The sequence below is a fragment of the Camellia sinensis genome, chromosome 3, assembly GCF_055761805.1.
Source record: "Camellia sinensis isolate YWXY chromosome 3, ASM5576180v1, whole genome shotgun sequence".
Lineage (NCBI taxonomy): Eukaryota > Viridiplantae > Streptophyta > Magnoliopsida > Ericales > Theaceae > Camellia > Camellia sinensis.
In genome coordinates, this window is record NC_138963.1 from 79,395,425 (window position 1) to 79,421,204 (window position 25,780).

Below are 25,780 nucleotides of genomic sequence, written 5' to 3' on the forward strand. Positions count from 1 at the left end.
TCTCTCTCTCTCTCTAGAATTTAGACCTAAATAAATACTCATCTCTCCCTCTCTGGAATTTAAGTCCAAACAAACACTAATCTTTCTATCTTTAGAATTTAGACCCAAACAAACAATCCATAATTGTAAACACCAACCAACCTCATCACATCTCCTCCACTCAATCAACACCCACCACTACACCATTTTTTTTTTGAGCGGCAAGCAAGCAAGCAAAATTATATTAGATAGTAAAAGATACAAAAGCTTGGAAAGAATGTGCATCATTATCTTAGCCAAGCATCCCAACTAAGTTGACACCCAAAGTAAGACTAATCATGTGCATCTCTAAGCCCCCAAAAGGATTTAGAGATTCCAACTCTAAACCACCCCCACAAACCTCCTCCAATACAATTACAAACCTCCAATACAATACCTTAGCTAAGCACTACCCACTTTCTTCTTGTCACTACCCACTATTTCCTCTCTCTATTTTTTTTTCTTTCCATTTTGCTATGACTGTTAAATATATATATATATATATATATATGTATGTATTTATATATTCGTGGATTGTGTGAGGTCTTTTTTCTTGCCTAATTTGGCTGGATAGCTATGGTAGTTTCTATGCACCAAAAAAAAAAAGAAAAAGAAAAGAAGAAGAAAAAGAAAAAGAAAAAGAAAAGAAGGAAAAGATAGAAACTGTTGCTAATGTAGCTAAAGAAATAATTGATGGGTAGTTTCAATTATACATATATGATGTATATATATATATATATATATATGCATACATATTAACTTATATATAATACATATTTACTTATACATATTGTGTATATATATATATATATAAATGTATGTGTGTGCATGATTTTAATTTTAAAAAAACATACTGTATTATGGGTTAATTTTATTTAAATTAAGAGAATGATAGACATGATTTTAAAAGAATAAAAAAAATAAAAAAAAGAAAGATGGAGAAATGTGGGAGATAAACTAGAGAGAGAGGGAAACATTTTATAGAGAGAACCAACTTTTCTCATTTTCAAAAAAATTAGAAAAAAGAAAAACTTAAGGAATTATTTAGTGTAAGCGAGGATGAAAATTTTTAATTTTATAATCGTGTTACACACACTTTGTTGAAACAAATAATTTCATCCAAAATTACATTTTAATACAAAATTTTAGAATTTAAATATTGCATATGAAACGATAAAAGACTCGTCTTTTAGAGAAACCATATAAGATTAATGTGTAATTTATTCCAAAAAAAAAATAAAAAATAAAAAATGAACACGCGTTACAGTCTGGCGGAATAAAAGTACTAAAACATTAATAATGGCAGCAACGTCAAATCTTGTTCTGTGGCTTCGTAAAAAGCCGTAGCCATAGAAATACTCACGCGTGTCACGATCAAAGGTGGGAGCAGTCGCTCATTGGCCAAAAAAAGAAGTTTTGATTTGGAAATTGTACCACGTCCCATAGAAATTTCTCTCTCTATACTTTGGTTCATTCATACCTTCTTTTTCTTGTTGGCTGTTCGTTTGTCTTTTTCTGTTAATTTGAACCCTACACAACGAAAGGCAAAAGCAAAAATTGGTGGCTGTCTCTCTCAAGCTTTCATCTTTCAACCAACAGGTTTACAACTCTCTCTCTCTCTCCCTCTCTCTATGTTTAGACCTCTCTTCCAATTTCACAGACTATCACTGTATCTCTTGAATTGCTGTGCATTTTATTTGATTTGAAGGTACTCCTTCCAACTCCCCCCTTGCTTTTTCTTTTATTTTTTTGGCTTTTTGTTTTTGTTTATTATTTATTTATTTTTTCATTATAGATCTCGGAGATGATTGCGGACTCTTTCGTTTAGGCTTTTGCTATGCATAATTAAATGTATGTGTGCATATATATATATATACATGCAGATGGTGGAATCAGTGAGTTTTTCTGTTTTTATTAGTTTTCTTGGTTATGTGGTGATAATGACATACTACAAAACCATCTATTTTGAAAACTTAGGGTTTCAAAGAAGTTGAAAATATGTGTGTGTGTGAGAAAGAGAAAGAGTTTTTGTTTTTAGTTTTGTTCCGTGTTTGCGTTAGTTAGGTTATTTCCTACAGGTTCTGTGCCTGGAAGGTGGACCATTTGTGATTTTTACAATATGTGTTCCATCTTTCTTTTTTCTTTTTCTTTTTTTTTCTATGTTAAATATTTATTTAACCATTTTGTGCTTTAGGGTTTAGTTCCTTTAAGTTTTCTGTATTATTGGTTTTTGTTATGCTCAGGATTGGAGTTCTTGTTTTGATTTTAGTTGTTATTTCTTCAGTTTTTTTGCTTCTTGTTTAATGTAAGACTGGAAATATACTGAGGTCTCATTTTCTTCTTTGTGATGATTAACAAGGTATTTGGGAAACTTATTTCATACTTGTGTCTTTTGTTTTGAGAATTTGATTTAAGTTGTGAATTAGGTTATTCTTCAATATGGTTGGAAGATCTGATATCCTGATGGCTTTGGTTTTTACTTTTTAATTAACATTAATTTGGATGTTTCATTCTTTTGTCGATTTACCCTATAGGAGTTTAGTTGTTGTAATTTGTGTCTGATTTTTGTTTTAGTCAAGACCTCAGGTGTAATACTACATGTGATCATACTACTGCAGCTAAGCAATCTCAAGCTGCATTTACTACACCTACAACATATAAGAGTTTTAAAAATCAATTTTTTTTGTCCCTAAAAGTAAAATTTTTGCTGCAAAAAACATTTAGGATCAATTCTTGTCATTGTGGGGATCATCGCCAAAAGATCATCCTGAAAAGTAGAAAAAAGGACTTCTAGCGACAATTTTGAAAAAATGCATTTTAGTAACAAAACAATTTGGTGCCAAAAAGGTTTTACTGTTTTAGACAAAAAAAATTGGTGCCATAGTAATTCATCACTAATTTCATCTCTAAATTTTTTTTTTTATTTATTTTTATTTGTTGATAAATAAACAAACTTTATTGAAGAAGTATCAAGATGATGTGAAGAATAGAAGAAACACCTCCTTTGAGGGAAGAAAACTAACTAAGAGCAAAAGCACCTAACCAATAACATCATCCAAAAAAATCTAAGTATCAACCTTTCTTTCCAACCAATGATACAAAACAATTAATAAACAAGCTTCAAGCCAAGACACACAATGATGATGTTATTGGATAAAAATTCAACAATGACACTTTTGATAACTAAAATATTTTGTCTCTAAAAGTGTCTCTAAAATCTTAATTTGTTATAGTGAATGACCAAGTTAAACAGTTTCAGTTGTCAATATGCAATTTTTTTGGAACATATATATATATATATATGTATATATGTTGTTGATATTTCATGCTTACAAGAGTTGGGAAAATGTAAATGCTTGCCCTCTAATAGTAACTTGTGTTAGTTAATTTTGTGTTGCTAATTGAAGATATCCTTTTAGATTTCATGTGAGGAAGAACACGGAGTTCTGGGTTTTTTTTCGGTGCTTCTTTGAGTTGAAAATTGTAGTCTTACAAACAGACTGGATGATTCCATCTCATAGTTCTGTTTTTGCTGTGATCCCCTTTGCGCAATTGGTTGCAATTGCAAGGTCAAGAGGAGTTAAACAGTAATTGCTGTGCAATGGAAGAGATGTTAATTTCTTTATGATCTTAGATTTTTTTTAGTTTCTATCACCTGCAATTATTCTATGTATTAATGTAACACTTTTTAGTTTGCTTATTTTTTGATCCTTCATTAATTCATGCCTTTTGTTTTCACTGCAGATCTTTCCAAAGCCTTGACTTATGATTGCTTGACGATGAGAGAGAGCACGCTTGTCATCATTCATGCATGGGGCATGATTATATACAGGAGTGCTCTCTATCGTCGTCATGCTATTTGCTTGTTAGGACTTACTTTCCTCTTCATTTGTGCTTCCTTGCATATGTGCCAGCAGGTGATTATAATATTTATTTTTTTAACCTCTGGCTTGGAGTTGGTTTTACCTAAATTGTTCTCGTAAGTGGAAAGATTTATCCTTGGGCAATGGTGAAAGGTTAGTGCAATTCATTATTCACAATTGAAACTCCTCGTCTTTAAAAGTCTTGTTTATTCTAATTAGGATGTGAGTTTTTTATTAGTGATTTGTGATTATGGATTTTGTGGACTTTATGTTATCTAATTTCTGTCTTGATCCTTGGTGTTCTCATTTAGCAAAAACGTGTAACGAAGTAAGTAACAATCTTAGGTTTTGTTGATTCAAGAGTGAATATTGGAAACCAGATCTGATTAGGACAAGTAGGCAATGGAGAAAATTGTAAACTGCAACAAAGTGTCCTTTCCAGCAGCAAAACAGCAACAAAAAATGATCCCTTCGAACAGTTAAAAAAAACCTAACCAGCCAGCAATCATATGAGATTTTTTCAACACAAAACATCAGCAAAAAGTGAGCTTCTCAATAGCCAAAAGAGAGATTTCCAACAACAAAATTGAAAATATGGAAGATAGTTTGATGTAGTCCATGAGACGAGAAGATGAAGAGGTGTGATCGAGGAGTGAAAGACTTTCTATCTGAGTCTCTAGAAGTTATGATAATGTAGCACCGAAGACCAGGAGGTGATGTGGGTCAGTTGGGGTAGAGAATTTTAATGGGTTTATTTTTTTTTGATCAATCAAAAGAGAGCCTTTATTGATAAATCAACTAATACAAAGCACAGGCGATACAACAATAAAGAGAAAAAAACAGAAAGAAAGGATCATAACTTAACTTCCCAATCCGAACTAATGGGTTTATCGGGTTATGGGTATATATATATATATATTTAAAAGGCAGGTTCAGTTTGGTTTGAACCATGATTTTTTAAATGAGTCCATTAATCTAGTTGTTTATTCAGTTTTCAACATTACATAAATCGGGACAAGATCTGTTTTGTACAAAATCGAACCAAATAGAATGGTTTGGTTTGGTTTAGATTGGATTATCGATTCTATTGGATTTTTTTGTACAAACCTAATAAAAAGATGGGATTTTGGCACTAATAAGAGATATTGTTGGCTGATATGAACAGTAGTGCTGGGACTGTTGTGTACAAATATAAGGAAGGATGAAAATGAGATAGTTTTAGGAATCACTACTAAATGCCTTAGGCACCACAACTAGAGTTAGGTGTGCATCACACAACCCCAAAAGAGGTTTCAAAGGTCTATTTTTTATTTTTATTTTTTATTGTAAAATATCCTCTATTAAATTAGAATTAGTGCATGACTTCATATGGATTTTAGAGACTTCTTTTTTCCAACTAGGAATAGGATTATTAAAAGGGAAACTTCTTAACTTTTTTGACCTTTAAAACTTATCTACGATCTACTATCTAAGAAAAAAAATATCCAAGATCACATAAAATTCATAAATAAAATCCAATTAAACTACTTGTCCAATAAGAGGGCCCATGGGCGACCAAAAATTCTACAACTTACCAAAATATCCCTAACCTTAAAACTAACCAACAACTCTGCAAACCTAAACTAACTATAAATAAAACCATGTTACTAGAAACTTGGTTATAAATTTACATAGACTCTTCTATAGTATCTGTATTCACTGGATATGATAAAGATAAGGGTGTTGAATATGTGTCGGATACTCGTACTCAATTTAAACACTTGAATTCTCCAACTGTTTACAATGTTTGAAGAATAAGAAACTAACATGTACTAGAAAAGAAACATTTATAACCTCTAGCATATATGAAACATTAAAGTTTCATATTTTTTTTATTCTTATTCAATTTCAAGTGCATTTCTACATAATTTATAACACATTATCTAAGAATATTATATTATGTCCATAACAAGTTCCCATACCCATATCCTATTTTGAATAGATATTCCAATATCCCAAGTCTCATGGACATGCACCCCGTACCCGATACTCATATGCGAGTCCATGTAACATGGGATGGTTCCAAAATATTCCAATAATTGAGTTCGACTCAAAACCAAACAATTTCCAAACATGAATGCTTTCTTAATTTTGATTTTCCTTTCTCCGATTGTGGATTGCATCATTCTCCCTTAGTTGAAGAAAACTTGACATTGAGTTTTAAAATGTTTAGAAGAATCCATAAAATTTGCTATTGCATCAATGTCTTCATATTAAAATATTCAAGGTGGTGTTTGTTTTTGTTATTCAGTGGAGGTAGCAACAAAAGAAAAGCAATCTTTTCAAGTCTAAAGTTGAATTTTTCTAGAATGGCAAAAGAATTTGAAGTAGAAAATGAATCATTTAATTGATTCGCAAAGAATATCGAGAATAAAGGCTCAACCATGATTTATTCAAAACAAATGCTCAAGGTTGGAAGATGGATATAAACTCAAAATTATTAATTTTCAAACACTAATCGGACACCAGACTTGTGATAGTTATTTATAATGAAAATTAATTCTTGGAGAACAAAAAATTGTCAAAATAGGAAATTAAATCAAAACTGAGAAAATAGGAAAAAAAAAATTCATTTAGAATGTAAAAACTAAAAGTTTTATACTATTCTATACTAAAATTAGAATATTCATGAAAACTAATTCTTGGAAAACAAGGAATTGACAAAATAGGAAAACAAAATAATCTCAAATCTAAAGCTAAATAAGTATTATTCTATATTAAAAAATAATGCCCAATTAGTACACATTAATGTGTGTTTTGAAGGGAAAATATTTGGTACACATCTAACTTTTGGCAAAGTGTATAAAGTGGTTGTCTCGAGACTGGAACCCATAACGTCAAGGTTATTAAGCCAATGTTTTACCATTGAACTAATGGTTGCCCCTATATTATTTTATACTAAATTAGAATATTCCTAATCAAATATCAATTTCAAAGTAATAAAATAAAATATTGATTTTCTAAAAAATTCTCATCTACATGATTCTTCTTCGAGTATTTGTTGCTTAGAGCCACTTGATATGTTTGTGTTTGTTTGCATCAACATTACATTTGATTAATTTTCTTGAACATAAACTTCAATTAAGTCTTTCAAAATTAAATGAATAATTTTGTCCAATAAATTTAACCCATCTTTAACTAAGCACAAAATTTATGGACCATTATTTGATTGGTGAAAGCTTTCATGAAATTCTTCATCAAAGAGATCATAAAATATACTCTACACATTGTAGTCTTGTTGAAGAATTTTTATTGCCAACTCTGCCATGACCAAAAATTTACCCCATCTTTAACTAAGCACAAAAATTTATGGACCATTATTTGATTGGTAAAGCTTTCATGAAATTCTTCATCAAAGAGATCATAAAATGTACTCTACACATTGTAGTCTTGTTGAAGAATTTTTATTGCCAGCTCTGCCATGACCATGCCATCATTTGAAAAATTTTTTGTCATGTAAAAATTTGTAAAAGCTTTGTTGACTAATGCACTACCTTCACCCTTGATAGGTTTTGAATTTTGTTCACATTACCCAGTGATGATTCTTTTTCTTCATGTAACTCGAGCAATATGGCTCCATGTACATGAAACTCAAAAAACTCTTGATTGAAGGATCTATCGCTTGACCTACCACCATAATTTTGGTGGTTTCATTGTTTTCTTCTAATGTCCTAGCAAACATATCAAACAACGTACTTTTAGTTTTATCAAATACCGCCCAAGGTTTTATTGGATAGTCTTAAATTTTGTTTTCTTGTAAGAAGAATAAAGAGTAAGTTGGTTAGGATCAAAATGCTTTTTAGTTAGAAATGCTTTGTTAGTGAACAAAGTACTTTGTAGGAATATTTCTCGTAATCCTGCGCTAGCTAGTTGCAATCTTTAAAATGGCTGGTTCACATCCATTTCTGGGCATATCTGGAAGTTAAAGGCAGCATATAAATTAGTTCCTTGGCTGTTAAAAACCTCAATCAATTATTGAATTGCAAAGGTAGGGGGGAGAGGTGCATCTTGTGGAGAAGAATAAACTAGGCTATTGGCAAGGCATTGTGGTGCACCTACTAATATATGTTATGGGGAGCAGTATCTTGATGGTCTATTATAGTATTATCTAATTTGAACTTGTTTTAAGCTGTAATTTCTATGTCAATAGGTTACTATATAGCTATCGAACTCAAGCAAGATGGTCATTCTTCCAAGGAACTTTTAACGTTGACTGTTAAGCAGTGTAACAACCAATGTTGTAAATGATGCATCTGCAATAGCTGCCCTTCCCCCTTCCTAAAAGTTTGATTTTCTAAGCTAGAAAACCATTTTCAATTGATGCCTACGTTACACGGATTCAGGTATGGGTATAGGGTGCCGGTACGTATTTAGGGGTCGAGCACTTCAAAATTAAAATTTAAGGATACATGGATACGGATCCAAACGGGGATACGGGTACAGGGATACGTTAAATATTTAATTTTTAAAATATATTTATTATATAAAGATAAGTTAAATAATTATTTTTTAAATATATTTATTATTTTTATCTTATGTATTACTTTTATTGATAATTTTTTTAATTAATTTATATAATTTATTTTTTTACTTTTAATTGACATTTATATTATAAATAACAAAAATATAATAAATAAGGAATAACAAATTATGTTAAAATAAATATAAAATAGATAATGTATTTTATAGATTTTATTAATTTTTTATTATATATTATTTAATTAGATTTATTATTATATAATTGATAGGTGGATGGTAGCTTTTTTGACTTTTGATTGGTAGGTGAAAAGGCGAAAGTTTATTAACATGTTGGTTGGTGACAACTTTCAAGATGGAAGAAAATGAGTTATTCTCAATATATTATTTATGATATAATTTATATTATATATTATTTATATGATAGGCACCAATTAAAAAGAACAGAGAAGAGAAGACAGTCAAAGAGAGGAGAATACAGAGAGAATGGAGAGAGGAAAACAGAGAGAGGGATAGACGAAGTTGATCGAAGCAGAGAGAAGAGAGAGATGAAGATGATCGAAATCGAGAGAAGAGACAAACGAAGAGAACAATCAAGAGTAAGAGAGAGAGAGAAGAAGACAGTTTTAGAGAAGATCGAATCCCTAATCACAGGATGGAAGCCCTAATCTCGCAATTTTCGTAGCCCTAATCGCAGGTATGCCATTTTTCTTCTTACTTCCATATGCCATATCCACTTCTTTCATGCCGTATCCCGTCCGGATTCCATACCCGTACCCGTGTCGTGTTGTATCGACACGGGTATTTCACCAAAAACTGACGAGTCCGTGTAACATAGATTGATGCAAAATATGAAAAATAAATTCTTTCTAGAGGATGTGTGGGGTATCATATAATGTAATTTAGTGTCAATTTAAGTTTTAATTTTGTATTTCTTCTATGTTAGCATGTGGTTGATAGAGAATAGTGATGTTCCCATTTATGGCACAAGGCCATATCATCCCTTTCTTAGCATTAGTACTTGAGTTAGAAAAGAAAAATGGATACACCATAACCTTTGCGAACACTCGACTCAACATCAAGAAACTCCGACCTTCGATCCCTCCAAACTAGGGGTGCAACTTGGGCGAGCTCAACCCGAACAACTTGAACCAAACCCGAATCTTTTTAGAGCTTGGACAAGATATTTTTGAATTCGGTATGGGCTTTGGCAACAATTCAAAAACCCGAATTAAATTTGAATAGGCTTGGGCAAAGATATCAAACAATTCGAACAACCTGAAACCCGAATTATACATATATAGATATATAAAAATATTAAATATGCATATAAATTATTAGCCATTAAATAATATTAAAGTAATTTTGATTATTAAATCATATTGAAAATGTTATGGAGCAAGGAGGAAATGGAGGTTGGATTCCGGTTGGGAGGCAGCGGAAAGGTGGAGAAGCATAAGGCAATGAGGCTAAACATGGATTATTTACTGTCTTTGTAGATAATTTACCTTTAGTAGTGGATGATAAAACTTTGTTCGATCTTTTCATAAAGTTTGGGATAGTGAAGGATGTTTTTATACCTGCTAAAAGAAGGATAGTGACAAACTCAAGATTTGGGTTTGTGAGATTTGATTGCCATGTAGCAGCAGACATTGCCATCCAGAAAGGGAATGGTCTTTTGGTGGATGACATGGTGTTGGAAGTTAAAAAAGCTACGTATGTGAAGAACATCTGAGATGAACAAAGCAGGAGTAGGCCTCAGATCATCAGGAAACATTTTGAAACAAGCAGAAACAGGGTTGAAGGTTCTTTTGCAGGCCAAAGATCCTTTGCTGATGTACTAAATGGGGTCTCACCCATTGTGGCTGGGAAAACAAATTTGAGCTTAAAAGTCAATGATGATGGCCATGGCTGGCTCTATGATAGTGCAATAGTTAGGCTTAATACTGAATACCCCACTTATTACATTGAAAATGCCCTGAAGGAGAAATGGGTGGATCAGGTATTGGTCAGAAAAGGGAGAGGACGAGATATAGTTTTAACCTTCAAATCTCAAGAGGAGTTTAAATCAAATGTATGTAATATCAAAGAATGGTTAAAGGATTGGATTCAGTTTGTGGTGGAATGGAAGCTAGGAGTTCATATCAAACAAGAGAGATGTGTGTGGTTGAGGTGTCATGGCATACCCTTAAATCTCTGGAATAGGAGCACATTCAACAGCATTGGAAGCCTATAGGGTTCAGTTCTCAATTTGGATGAAGATATTTGTCAACCAAAGGTATTCTTCCATACCAGAATCAGAGTGGTTACATCTTGTATGGAGAGTGGTTACATCTTGTATGGAGTTTATAAACAAAATTATAGTATTGGGGTGTAAAGGTAAACTTCATGCCATTCTTGTGTGTGAAGATCTTCTATCAGACTCTAGTAACATGAAGCACAATGGCATGGAAGAAAGCAGCTCCAACGACATCTGTGGCAGTGAAGTGAAAGGAAAAGTTCCAAAGGAGTGTTGCAAGGAGAAAGAAGAAGATGTTGAGGTGACAGGAGTCAAAGTACATAGCCCAAACTGTGGAATGGTGGTAAGCACAGTTGTTGAGGAGACAAATTGGGATGAAGGATTCAGCAGAGTTAATGGAGCATGTACCAAGGAGGGAGAACAGAGGAAAGGGCCTATTGACTGTCACACCGGGGAGGAGTCAAAGGAAACTTTGATGGAGGAGTCAGTGCATAGCCCAAAAAGTCAGGTGCAAGTCTCTATAACTGGATTTATCAAAAGCTTTAGTGGATTTAGAGATGGACTTGGGCATGGCGTCAATCTTGAAGTAGATTTGGCCCAAGCACTTAGTAAGAACTTAAATGTGGGGCATATTGAGCCTAAATCATTCAAGCCTAGGTAGGCAAACTACTTCTGTCCAAAAATTCCTGCGGATTGAGTAGAAAAAAAGAAAGAAGAAGGTTCAGTTAGAGGGATTCACTAGTTTTGCTAGACTTCATGGAGATAAAGCTTTTACAGTTAGAAAGCACAACTCCAAGTCTGTCATCTACCGACCAGCAGCAGTTGCTATAGCACTTTCAGATTTGTCTGAGGGTGCTACAAGTTCGAACAATTATCTACTCGAAGAAGCTAAAGCCACTCTACGACTGGGGAAATCTCTTGGAATCAATTTCAATGGGAAAGAAGATGTTCTGAACAAGATTATTGAGCTAGAGCTATAGGATAAAGAGAGAACCAACAATGGGTAGGCCTGTGAAGAAAGGTAGAATCTTGAAGCTTTTATGTCTGTGGGTCATTGGTAGGATTGTAGGAATGTTTTTTGGAAGCAAGATTGTGTAAAGCTCTACTGTTGGCATTAGTGTGGTAAGTGTGGAGGAATTAAAGTCTGACTGCTCTTGTAGGTTATAAGCTTTTGTAGAGCTAGTCTTTAGGTGGCATCAGGTGTTGGTTTAAGCTAGTGTTGGATTCTCACCAACATTATGCTTTGTTCCCTTTTTTCTTTTTTCTTTTCATCCTTATTGATGTAATCTCATATGTAATGTATGTTTTCTTCATCAATAAAAATTTTCTTTGCTGATCAAAAAAAAAATGTGGTTGATAGATTCTTAATTTAATAAGTTAGTTTGGCAATGTCAAAATTGTTGAGAATTAATTATGAAAGTCATTGGGTATTCTTAAGGGACATTATATGCAATCTTTATTAGGTTTAGAATGTTCTTACTATTCAAAGTTTCTTAACTTTAATTATGAATTTCAGTTCTAGTATAATCAGGTCAAAGTAATAGTTTTTTTTTATTTTTTATTTTTTATTTTTTTATCAGCAAAGAAAATTTTTATTGATGAAGAAAACATATATTACATATGAGATTATATGAATGAGGATGAAAAGGAAAAAGGAAAAAGGGGAACAAAGCATAATGTTGGTGAGAAACCAACACTAGCTTAAGCCAACACTTGATGCCACCCAAAGACTAGTTTTACAATTGCTTATAACCCACAAGAGCACTCTTGACTTTAAATCCTCCACACTTACCACACTATTGCCAACAGAAGAGTTTTACACAATCTTGCTTCCAACTCTTGATACTTAAAGCCAAACCAATAATCCTACAAATGACCCACAAACATAATAGCTTCTTGATTCTACCTTTCTTCACAGGCCTACCCCTCGTTGTTGATTCTCTCTTTATCCTTTAGTTCTAGCTCAATAATCTTGTTCAGAACAACATCTTCTTCCCCATTGAAATTGATGCCAAGAGATTACCCCAATTATAAAGTGGCTTTAGCTTCTTTGAGGAGATAATTGTTCGGACTTGTAGCACCCTCAGATAGATCTAAATGTGCTATAGCAGCTGCTACGAGTCAGTAGAGGACAGACTTGGAGGTGTACTTGCTGACTGTAGCAACTTTATGCCCATGAAGTCTAGCAAAACTAGTGAACCCTTCTAACTGAACCTTCTTCTTCATTTTTTTTCTTCTTAAGCCGCAGGAATTTATGAATAGAAGCAGGTTACCTAGCAAGGCCTGCATGATTTAGGCTCAAAATGCCCCTTTCATTTAAGTTCTTACTTAGTGCTTGGGCCAAATCCACTTCAAGATTGATGCCATGCCGAAGTCTATCTCTAGATCCACTAAAGCTTTTGATAAATCCAGGAGTAGAGACTTGCACCTGACTTTTTGGGCTATGCACCGACTCCTCCAACATAGTTTCCGCTGTATCCTCTCTCGTGTGACAGTCAATAGGCCATTTTCTTTTTTCTACCTCTTACCTCCTTAGTACATGCTCCATTATCTCTGCAGAATCCTTTATCCCATTTTGTCTCCTCAACAACTGTGGTTACCACCATTTCACTTTTTGGGTTGTGCACTTTGTCTTCTGCTACCTCACTGCCACAAATGTCGTTGGAGTTGCTCTCTTCCATGCCATTGTGCTTTATGTTACTAAAGTCTGATATTAGATCTTCACACAGAAGAATTGGATGTATTTTACCCTTGCACTCCAATAATATAGTTTTGTTTATAAACTCCATACAAGATGTAACCACTCTGATTCTGGTATGGGAGAAGACCTTTGGTTGACAAATATCTCCATCCAAGTTGAGAACTGAACCCCATAAGCTTCCAATGCTGTTAAATGTGCTCCTATTCCAGAGATTTAAAGGTATGCCATAACACCTTGTAGACGCGCCCTCGGGCCTCTCTACAGTTCGGACTCATATTGTCACGGTCCTGTATCTAATCTCGCAAAGTGCAATGCAAGGCCGATGAATCATCAAAGAGTCCAAATCCGGCAAATCGTTTTTGAAAATAGATTTTTTGAAAGAAGTGCCAAACATGGACTGCTTTGCCAGATACAGAGTCGCCACCTAAATATTTTATTTTGGAAAATTTAGGAAACCCTGACTCATTGCCTAAGGCCACGTGTCCGTCATCACCAAAGTTGCCTCGTCTCGGAAACTTGGGTACGATTGGGGAAGGTCACTTCGTGAGCACCCCCGCTCGCCCGATCAAAGATCGGCTTCTACTAACCATGATATCTAGTTTTGAAAACATTATGCGTTCTTATTCCGGTTATTAACCTGGATTTACTATGTGATGCGCACAACATACAAGTATAGACTGGATCGCCTGAATTGGAACAAAACATCTCATGTTTGTTTATTTGAAAATGGTTTGATGGTGCTACCCGCAAGTAGGCTAAGACTTGGATTTGCCACCCTCGGATGGGCTTAGAAAACAAGATGATTTGCCACTCTCAAGTGGGCTTTAAAACTCACAATCGATGAATTGTTCCAATCCAAATAACCCAACCTTCACCCACAGGCATTCAGGCAGGTATATCACATAAGCAAATAGTTTCATGGTAAGCATGCTATCATGGCAGTCACTCACACACATGCAAGGATGCTAAAGCATAAACACTTACCGAGTACTCCAAGCTAAAACAAAAGCTATGTTAGAAATCCATGCATGATCCTAACTATACAGAAATGCCTAATGCAACACATGCAAAATGCAACTAAGATAGGCTCGGCTATTTTAAAGATGGCATGTGAAATGCTATAACTAACACGCATTCAACTCGGAATTGAAATACAAATGCAGTTAGTATGATGTGCTGGGCCCGGTGTATGCAAGACAAATGAATGAATGCAAACATGCTATCATACTGTATGCTAATTGAAACATGCCCTAATCTAACCATCATAAGCTGGTAAATAAAAGGAAAAAAGACGTAGGGTTGGAAGACATACATCACACGCACGCACACTTATTACAGTTGTGCCCTCGCTCAGAGGGTCCGAAAGAATAATACAGTCCGAATAAATAGTACAGTCCGAATAAATACAAAATCCTAATTAATTAACAAATTAATCTAAGGAAAGCAGGTAAATTAGCACGCAAATCCATGGACCACAACAACTCTGTTCCAAATGATGAATGATGCATGCTCGAGTTGCCTTGCGTAGAAATCCATTACGATGTCCCGATTTGCCTCTGTTTGCAATTGTTTTCAGAAGATAGCACAACGCTCCAGAAGGCCGCTGATTTCTGATTTACTGCAACAGAGAACAACAAAGGGACATGGCAAAGTATTTCACATATGTATGCATGACTACTCTTCAGGGAGTGTAGTCCTCGATCCTCGTGCCACCAATTGCGCATATCGATACATGATGGCCGATGAGTCGAATTGCACGACTCAATATGAAATGAATGCACATGAAAACACAACAAGACCTAAACTCCATCATGGGTAATCCGGAGTGTCGGCGACGGGGAATTGAGACACGTTCTGTCACTCGGAGTACGAAACGTCCCTCGTTTCTCGTGCTTGGGCTAACTCCTATCCCAAACACAATGTAAATGAGATAGCATACACAATGCGACTAACATACAACTTAGTATACGCAATGCTATGAAATGACATACACAATGCTCGATGTAACATAGCATACACAATGCACTAACACGCAACCTAGCATACACAATGTTATGAATTGAAAAGGCATACACAATGCATAATGGACTTACACCAACATGAGTGGACCTCAGCCACACTCACATCAGTAGCCGTGAGATGGAAAAGAGACAACCGAAATGCGTGCACACGTGCACGCATACCGAGGACCGAACCTAAAGCATAAAATACCACTCTACCAAAGCATGGCAAGGGATGAAAGATGGAATACAAACATGTAATTTCCAGTGCTAAAACATGATGCTAAATGGTCCCGAAACATGGAAATATGGCACCCGATGCATGGAATAAGCCTCGAAACTCAAAACTAGGCACATGTATTGAACCACAAGTATACAAAGCAAGCATTATTTGATCATGAAGTCAAAAGATAGAGCCAAAACAGTCCCAAAACATGCATATTTCTAGTTTAGAGCATGGCCAAAAGATGCTAACATGATAGACTAAAATAGCATGCAACATTGGCTAGCAAGCATGGTTTACATGGCATGTATATGAAGCAAATGAGAACTCATCAAACCAGCCAAAAACAGTGAATAAAACATGCCAAAATATACCCAAATAATCACTGAAATGCAGCCAATGCATGTAAAAATGAGGGGCTTCTTTGGAGGGCCTTGTAAGGGGTTGTTAAGAACATACAAGATAGACACTTAGCATGACAAAATCAACTCTGAAAATGGATTATGACAGCCCTAAAACTCACCAAATAGGCCCTGAAATCAGTCCAGGAATCATGCAAAGAAAGGCTCCTTTGAAGAGCCTTGGATGGGATTGCTCTACACATGCATTGTAGGTATAAAATATGGCCAAAAGGGCCTTGGACAGAGCCAAGGCAGACCCCAAAACTCACAGAATGAGGCCTGAAACATGACTTCGATGCATGCAAAATAGGGTCCCTTTGGAAGGCCCAAAACACCCCCAAACAAGACAAGGAGAGAGGGTGTCACCCCCCTCTAATTTTGGCCCTCAAAAATGCATCTAAGCCACTGAAACTCCACTGGATTTTAGTGGCTAAGAGGCCAAACCATGGCCAATGCAAGTGCTCTAATGCATAGCCTTAATCATGAAGAGATGAAGCATGCATAGGGGGAAGATGACCCCAAACAGAAATGGGACCTTAACAAAACTTGAAGAGGATGTCAAAACAAGACTTTTTCCAGTTTATAGAAAATCTCGAAAATGCTCACAAGTAAGGCTAAAATAGGATGCAAAAATAGCCCTAAAAGAGAGATAGAGGATAAGGGGAAGTAAATGACCTCAAACAGCAAAGTGCCCTTAAACAAAGTTGAAGAGGGGGTCAAAATAAGACACTTTATAGTTTGGGTCAAAGCCCAGAAATGCTTGCAAATAAGGCTAACCAATCATGCAAAAAAAATGCAAGTTTAAGGGAAATAGGCACTTACCCTTGAAGAGCAGACTTTCAGCAGCTTCTGGACCAAGTTGGTGAACCCTCAACCTCTAAAAATCAGCTTCAAGGGGCTGGAATGGATGGTGGAGGTGGTAGGCTAGGAGTTGTAGTGTAAAATGGCCAAGAACAAGGGTGTTTGGAGGCTTGAAGTGGAAACATGGAGGTTTGTATGTATATATCTCAGCCCAAAGCTTCTAACCCTTGCAAATGGAAGAGGAGTGTGTGTTATATAGAGGGAGAAGGGTGAGGCTTCTTGGAGAAGCCAAGAGAGGGGTTCAAAGCTTCTAAAGGAAGCTAAACAAAAGGGGTCAAGCTTCCTCAAGAAGCTTGACCAAAGGGGCCAATCCCTCTTACTCCCCAAGCAAAGGGGTCAAAACCCCCCTTTTAAGGACCAAAACAGGGACAAAACCCTCGGACAGTGGGTCAAGTTCAAAACAGCTGGCACAACTGTGTTACACCTGAGAAGAGCAAAAAGCAGGAAGCTGGCTGACCAGCTAAGGTGGCCGGCCGGCCACTCCCCCTGGTCGGCCAACCAGGGGTCAGAAGGGTCAACAAAAATTTCTGGCCGGCCACCCCAAAAAGGTGGCCTCCCAGATAAGTGCAACACAGCTGTGTAGTGAAAAAATCAGAAAAAGTGACCCAAGAGAGAGAAAAGCTAGCTTTTAAGCAAGGTTCAAAAGGGTTAAGATGAATTTCTGGCTAGCCTACCCGTATTGGTGGCCTCCCAGATGAGCACAACACAATGGTGGTATGAAAACCCAGAAAATGTGGCTCAAAAGTGAGAAAAACCAGCTTTCTGTCAGAAAAATCGGCTTTTGGAGAGAGAAAATGAGAAAACTGGTTTTTCAGGGGAAAAGGTGGCCGGCCACCATACTACCCCCTCCCTAACAGTGAAAATAGGGTCCCTACCAAAAATGGACCAAGACGGATGCAAAACGAGAGTTCGGGGGCCAAAACGCACAGTCCGGGGCCCTGAAAACAGGCTGTTAGGCACCGGAAGTGGCGTATGACCACGAAAGTGGTCTCCCGGGCCACAGTGTCCCTCTAAAGAGAGGAAATAAGGTGTGTGTCAAAAACCAGAGCAAATGGAGGAAGTTAAGCGGTCCCAAACTGAGGCACACGACCGACGGCTCCGAAAATCGAAAACCGGGCTCCAAACGAAAAAAATGGCCTACGACCACGAAACGTAGCCTACGGCCACTGAGAGATGGTCTACGAGACCTCTCCCTCCCTTCGGAAAGAGAAAACAGAGAAAACAGGACCTGGTTCGCAAACTGAGACAAAGCACAAAAGAGCCTCAAAGTCCGGAGGCAAGGCTCTCAGCCGAGACTCTGAAACCTCAGATCGAGCACAAAATGCAACATCACCGAGCGCTCAACTGGTGACGTCTAAGTCTTAAGGTCGGTCAAAAATGGGGTGTTACACACCTCAACCACACACATATCTCTTGTTCGATATGAAATCCTGGCTTCCATTCCACCATAAACTGAATCCAATCCTTAAACCATTCTTTGATATTGCCAATATTTGATTTCAGCTCCTCTTGAGATTTGAAGGTTAATACTATATCTCGTCCTCCCTCTTTTCTAACCAATACCTGATCCAATCCTTTCTCATTTAGTGCATTTTCAATGTAATGAGTGGGGTATTTAGTATTAAGCCTCACTATTGCACTTTCATAGAGCCAGCTATGGCCTTCTTCAATGACTTTTAAGTTCAAATTTGCTTTCCCAGCCACTGTGAGTGTGACCCTTTTTAGGACTGCAAGGAAGGATCTTTGGCCTACAAAAGAAACTTTAACCTTGTTTTTGCTTGTTTCAAAAGGTTTCCTGATGATCTGAGGTCTACTCCTGCTTTGTTCATCTCTAAAGTTCTCGACAAAAGTAGCTTTTTTGATTACCAGCACCATGTCATCCACCAATAAACCATTCCATTTTTGGATGGCAATGTCTGCTACTACATGGCAATCAAATCTCACAAACCCAAATCTTGAGTTTGTCACTATCCTTCTTTTGGCAGTTCTAAAGACATCCTTCACTATCCTAAACTTCATGAAAAGTTCGAAGAGTGTTTTAGCATCCATTGCTGAAGGTAAATTGTCCACAAAGACAGTAAACAGTCCATGTTTAGCCTCCTTGCCTCGTGCTTCTCCGCCTTTCCGCTACCTCACAACCAAAATCCAACCTTCATTTCCTCCTTGCTCCATTACATTTTCACTGGGGCATTTTTTTGACCAGGTGGTGGGCGAAACCTTCAACTAAGCGAATCAGGACCAGCTACCTGCTCTCTGCTACCCCAAATCGAAAAAATCTAGATCAGAACCAAGCCCAAATCACGAATCCCATGTCACTTGCCCTCCCACATACCCCAACTACCCACTAATATTTGAGGTTGTCAGTGCATGACTTGGCGAAAGGACTCCGCTTAGATCAATTTTGAATCTTTGTTGAAGCTTCTATGCTTAGATCAAAAATCCCAACCTCTAGAGCTACCTTAGATCGCTTACCATTAGCGTCATTTCTTAACGGAAAAATGATCGCTTTTTGATATCGGATCAACTGTACAAGTGTTATTATATGAACAACGTGAAGTATTACTCTAAGACTACCAGGTCAAAGTAATACTTAATGCTATCAAGCACGAGAAATGAGCTGGCTCCTTGGTGGTTTCTTTTGCTGGCTCTTCAGTGCCAACCTAGTTGAGATCGAGTTTGTTTGGCTATGATGCTCTTTGCACCCTCTTCCTTTATTGATGATTATCATTGTATTATTGCTTGAGTATTATCAATAAAGTGGTTTATTTTGCTGTTTCAAAAAAAAAAAAAAAAAATCAAGCATGAGAAATGGATTCAAATCTAAGAACAACCACTTTGCATAAATAATGCAAACTGTTTGGTCTATCGTTGGTTTTACTTCTTTTAGTACCCTTGATTAATTTAACAATGACCAACACCATATAACATCATGTAGTCTTATTAGAATTAGGAGATTTATAGAAGACTATTAATATTTGTGCAATGGTTCTTTTTAAGAGGAGTGAGTTTCGAAAATTTAGCACTGTATTTATGAAATGTTGTTTGCACTCAATGAGGATAAAACTCTTTTCTTTTGTTTTTCTCCCTTCTCTTCTTCTAGCAAAATACTTGATTTACTATACCCACAATGGGATTCACAATCTCGTTGCCGTATTTTGTCAAGACTTGATATATTGTAATACTTTTATGTTATTTTGGCCTCTTAACCAAATAAAAATATGAAGAAAAAAAAAACACAAATTAATTGCTTTCCAATGTCTCTAGGAACATTTCCTCTAAAATTTTAGCAACTTGTTGCTTTGAGAACCGAGTTAAATCCCGCCCTTCTTCGTTTAGAAAGTTGTAGACCCTTATTTAACAGTTCTTAAAGCTGTCTTACATCATCAACACTAAGATAACAAAAAATTGTACCCAACTTAAAGGTTGAAGTCGAAGATATGAAAATTCCACTTGAATAAGTTTTCTGAACTATTTGTTTATTTATCAAGGATAGAAATTTAATATCTAACCATGATTACTATTTCTTTTGTTCAATAGATTTGTTTTATGGTCAAAAGTTGATTTATTGGTCATATGAAATTATTTTATCTTGGTTTGATGAAGATCCAAAAATGAAAATGCATATGTCATTGTATAAATTTTGTACTGAACATGAAATGATTGAAAAGCCTAAATAATTTCTTTCTCTGAATGATAACTTGAAAATGACTTACCCACCCAAAAAAACTTGAAAATGATTATAGCATACACTGTGCATGAAAAGTAATGCTTATATATATGTAGGGAAAATTTTCATAATATTTTCACTGAAGTTATTAATATTTGGATTTTGGTGTCAATCTTCGAACCAAGGGTTCGGATAATCTATGGCTCTAGTATCTTCATGATTACAAATTCCCTGGCATTGTAATAGCAACTGCAATTTCTAAAACTTTTTCTATGGTGTAATGAGGATGTAATATTTAGTTATTAGGATAGATTAGACTTTTGAAAAAATTAAGGACATATTGTTATAGCATTATGCATAAATTTAATTTGAAAAGAAAAATCATTTTGCATATTTGTGGAGCTAATTGATGTATTTGAAAACCAACCCTCATATATTCTCATGATGGGTAGTTTTTTGATATCATGAATAATGATGTACAGGAGCTGGATTCACATGGTACATTTGTGAGAATAATATTAGTATAGTATATATTATGTGAATATTATTTCCTATTTAGGATTGGTTTAGGTTTATTCTTGTTTCCTATTTAGGATTAGGTCTAGAATTGTTATATATATCAGATGTACACATTATATTAAAACACAATTGAATATACAAGTTTATTCAGAAACTTACATAGTATCAGAGTTGTGTCTGAAACCCTAGTTCTGATTATTCGAAGCTCCCTCTGCTTTGAAGTTCTCCTTTCGATTTGAAGGTTCCCTCTAGTTCGAAGTTTTCTCCCTCTAGTTCGAAATTATCTCTGGTTTGATTTTTGGATTCGATCAAATTCGAGTCATCAGTTTACCATTTGCTTGGTCTTGCTTGTGTGACTCATCTGACTTCAAATTGCGACCCATCAACTTGCGACCCACGTGATTCACCTCACAACTTCGCATCATAGCCCATTTGGTTTGACTCACCTTGTTCCCTCTGACTCTCAACTTATTTGGTTTGCGTCGCGAAGTTCTCTGGTTTGAAGTTCTACTTGTTTGATGCCTCTCTGTAGTCTTAGAGTCGCAATTGACATCGTGATCAGCAGCTGCCTTCGTCGTATCAAAACCTACCTGGTTCGCGACTTGTTTCCTCTGTTGTCGACTTGGTTCTAGACATGCGACGCTCGCTTAATCTCTCTCACTCTAATTTATCTTCATCTAACTCTGTTTATGAGGTCTTGGTGGCCCCTGATATTTGGTTCTATTTTGGGATTAGTATACTTGAGCCCCCTAATTTTTTGTTTATTACACCTTGCCCAATCAATTCTCTATTTTTGGTTCATTATGATGTTAGGTGATTAGACTCAGGTTATTAGTTCTCCATATGTCTTCTTGGATTCTGCTAGGCCCAAGACGGGACGCTTGGTTTCCGATAAGTGTGTCTTCTGCCATTAAAGGGCCATTGGAAGTATCACTGTCCCAAGAAGGGATGTCTGTTTGGCTCGTCTTCTCAGCAGTCTCGGACTTAGTTTTGTTGTTGTTCTCCGAGTAGTTTTCAGGCTCCCGCCAGTTCTACTACATCTACTCCAGCTCCTGATCCCGACTTGGCTGCCTTTAGTGCTTAGATTAGTTAGCTTCAACATACACTATCTACCTTTTAGCCATCATCATCTGCCTCCATTGTTTTCTCTCTTCATTCAGGTTTGCTTGGGTCTTCTTCAAATATCGCTTCGTTTGTCTGGATTTTTGACTCTGGTGCCTCTCATCATATGATTCCACATCTCTTCTTGCTTCAAAATTGTACTCCCTCTCATTTTTCTATTACTATTAATGCTGTTAATGGGTCTAATATGTCTATTATATCTGTTGGGTCTGTCTTATCGTCTGCTATGTCTGTTGTCTCTATTCCATCTGTCCTTTATATTTCTCAATTATCTATCAGTTTATTATTTATCAGTCAGCTTGATGTGTTTGATTTTGATGTTATCTTTTCTTCTTCTATCTGTTCTGTGCAGGATCGGATGTCCAAGCAGCAGATTGGGACTGATCGTAGAGTTGGAGACTTTTAAGTGGTGGAAAGCTTGCATCCGCCTATGACAACTTCTCCAACTGCTTTTTTCTCTTTTCAGTTAGATTCTCTGTCTAATCCTTTCTACTTGTGACATTTTAGATTAGGGCATTTGTCTGCTAACCGCTTACGGTCTTTAGCTTAGTTAGGTATATTGGGTAAAGTTTCGCTCAATGAACTTACTGAATGTCGAGGGTGTAAACTTGCCAAAATGATTACCTTACCTTTTTGAAAAAGTACTTTTATATCTGTTACATCATTTTCTTTAGTTCATATTGATGTTTGGGGCCCTTCTCTTGTTCTCACCAAAGGGGGTTCTTCATACTATGTGTTATTTGTTAATGACTGCACCCATTACACTTGGGTTTATCTTATGACTCACAAGTCCGATTTCTATTAGATATACCATATCTTTCAGTCTATGATTACTACTCAGTTTGGGTCTACAATTAAAGAGTTACGATCTGACTTGGGTAAGGAATATTTTAAAAATGAGTTCTATGAGTATTTAGCCAATTTAGGTACCATTCACCAAACTTCCTGTACAGATACACCTGCCCAAAATGATTGAGCCGAGCGTAAACACCTTTATCTCCTTGAGACAACTAGGTCTCTTCTTCTCTCTGCCTCAGTTCCACCTCAATTCTGGAGAGAGACAGTTCTTACTGCTGCTTTTCTTCTTAACCACATGCCTACTCCCTTTCTTTCTGGTCGGTCTCCTTATGAGGCTTTGTTCTAAATTCCTAATGACTCCCTCCTTTGTGTAAGATAGGACCAAACTTAGTGTCCAATCTATCTTTTGTGTCTTTTTGGTTATAGTCATACTCAGAAAGGCTATGGGTGTTATAACACTGTTTCCCATCGTCTTTATGTCTCCTGTTATGTTTCTTTTCTCGAACGTCTACCTTACTTTCAGCTTCCTCCTCTCACCCTCCCAGTTTCCAAAGAGAATTTGGTTCATATTGATCTATTTCCTTCTGAGGTCTCGTCTGATGAGTACATCTCTACAGTTCCTCCTGAGCTTGTTTCATTTTCTTTTCCTACTTCACCTCTAGCTACTTCTCCTCCTTCGGTTTCTTCTCCTCCAACGTTGTTAGTTTATTCTAGTCGCAAGGCTCTTCCTCCACCGGCTATGTCTTCCCCTGCTGTTGATCATCTTGCTTCTGAATACTTTGATCCTACTGCACACCGATATCCTACTCGAGTGCGTTATCCTCCAAACAGATTGGGTTGGTCTAATACATGTATTTCTTCTTTCTATTGTACTTTTTTGTCTATTATTCACTCTATTTCAGAACCTCAGTCTTACAAAGAGGCCTGTCAGGATCCTCATTGGGTTCAAGCTATGGAGGATGAGTTGTCTACTTTACAGAAAACTAGTACTTGGGAGTAGGTTCATTTGCCTCTTGGTAAGAATCTAGTTGGTTTCAAATGAGTCTACAAAGTCAAAACTTAATTTGATGGTTTTCTTGAGCGCTACAAAGCTCATCTAGTTGCCAAAGATTTCTCACAGGAGTATGGTATTGATTACAAGGAGACCTTTGCTTATGTTGCCAAGATGACTACTGTCTGTACTTTGATCTCTGTCGCTGTTGTTCGTTCTTGGCCTTTTTGTCAGATGGATGTTGAGAATGCTTTTCTTAATGGCCATCTCACCGAGGAGGTTTACATGCGTCCTCCCCCTGGCCTTCACCATTCCTCTGGATAGGTTTGTCGCCTTCGGCGTGCTTGGTATGACCGCTTTCAGACTACTGTTACTAAGCTTGAGTTTCATCCTTATGCCTAGTGTCACGGCCTTGGATTTTCTGAACCAACCCTTGGTCTTTCCAAGCCAACCGTGCGGCCTTAGATGCTTATGCATGCCTTGCTTGCACCTAAGTAAGCCTTCTTTGGAAGTGAGCTAAGAGAAGTTTGCACACAGAAGAGAGACTTAGAGAAGCTTAGAGAGAGCTCTTGGAGAATGCTTTGCTTGTATTGCTTGAATGCTTTACAACTCTTGGTCACTTGGGTTTACTTGGGTGGTTTGGGCAAATGAGGCCCTTCCCTTTTATAGGTTACAAATGAACAATCTAGAACTACTCTAATGGAGAGTGTTCTAGACACTTCATCCTACTACATCTTATAGACTATTCTAGAAGTATTCTAGATCTACATGGATGGAGAGGATTCTAGATCCTTCTCTCATCCTCTCAGAGATCCTATTCTAGAATATACAAGAATTATGTACAAGCTTCTAGTCTTATGTACAATTGTCTATAATACTCTAGGGAGTTCTAGAAGCTCCCAGCATCCTGCATCCTGCATGGTCTTCATATTTTCTCAAGCCTTCCAGGGGCTTTTAGAATATTCCGTTAGCCTCCCTTCCTTGAGACTTCCTTTTTGTAGGTTATTTTGTCTTGGTAATTCGGCAGGACGTGACACTAGGACTCTGCTTTATATCTTCTTCACACCTCTGCTGGATTTGTTGCGTTCTTCTGCTATATCTAAGGTCAAGCAGCATATTTTCCGCACATTTGAAATGAATGATCTAGGCCCATTGCGGTATTTTCTTGGTATTGAGGTAGCTTTTTCTCCCAATGACTACTTTCTCTCTCAGGCCAAGTATGCCAATGAGGTTATTCATCGTGCTGGTCTTATTGACACTAAGATTTTTTATACCCCCATTGAGCTTAAAGTAAAGCTCAACATTACTGATGGTGTTCTTCTGGATGATCTTACTCTATATCGAGAGCTTATGGTTGCTTAGTTTATTTGACAATTATTCGTCTTGATCTTGCTTATGTTATTCATGTGTTAGACGGTTTGTCTCTGGTCCTCGCTCTACACATTGGGATGCCTTGGCTCAGATTCTTCTCTATTTTTGAGGTATTATATTTGAGGATTTACTATTGTCTTCTACTTCCTCTTTGGATTTGGTGGCCTATGCTGATTCTGATCAAGCTGGTGATGTTACTAATTGCAAGTCCACGTCTGGTTTCTGTATGTTTCTTAGTGATTCCTTGATCTCTTGGAAAAGTAAAAAACAAACTGTTGTTGCACGCTACACTGCCAAAATTGAGTATCATGCTATGACTCATGTTACTGCTGAAGTTGTCTGGCTTCGTTGTCTGGCTTCGTTGTCTTCTCTCTAACTTGGGCGTCCCTTAGTCTTCTCCGACCTCCCTCTATTGTGACAACCGCAGTGCTATTTAGATTGCACATAACACTGTCTTCCATGAGCAGACCAAATACATTGAGATTGATTGT

At 36.6% G+C, this 25,780-nt stretch overlaps 1 long non-coding RNA gene across 2 annotated transcripts; it reads left to right on the forward strand.

Moving 5' to 3' along the window:
• The first annotated feature begins 1,570 nt into the window (after positions 1-1,570).
• LOC114272573 (uncharacterized) lies at positions 1,571-22,788 on the forward strand. 2 transcript variants are annotated; one of them, XR_014364201.1, is made up of 3 exons: positions 1,571-1,726; positions 3,763-4,034; positions 22,482-22,788. It is a non-coding gene; the product is annotated as an uncharacterized LOC114272573 (long non-coding RNA). The 2 variants fall into 2 exon arrangements; XR_014364200.1 differs by lacking the exon at positions 22,482-22,788 and having other exon boundaries at positions 3,763-4,097.
• The last annotated feature ends 2,992 nt before the right edge of the window (positions 22,789-25,780 follow it).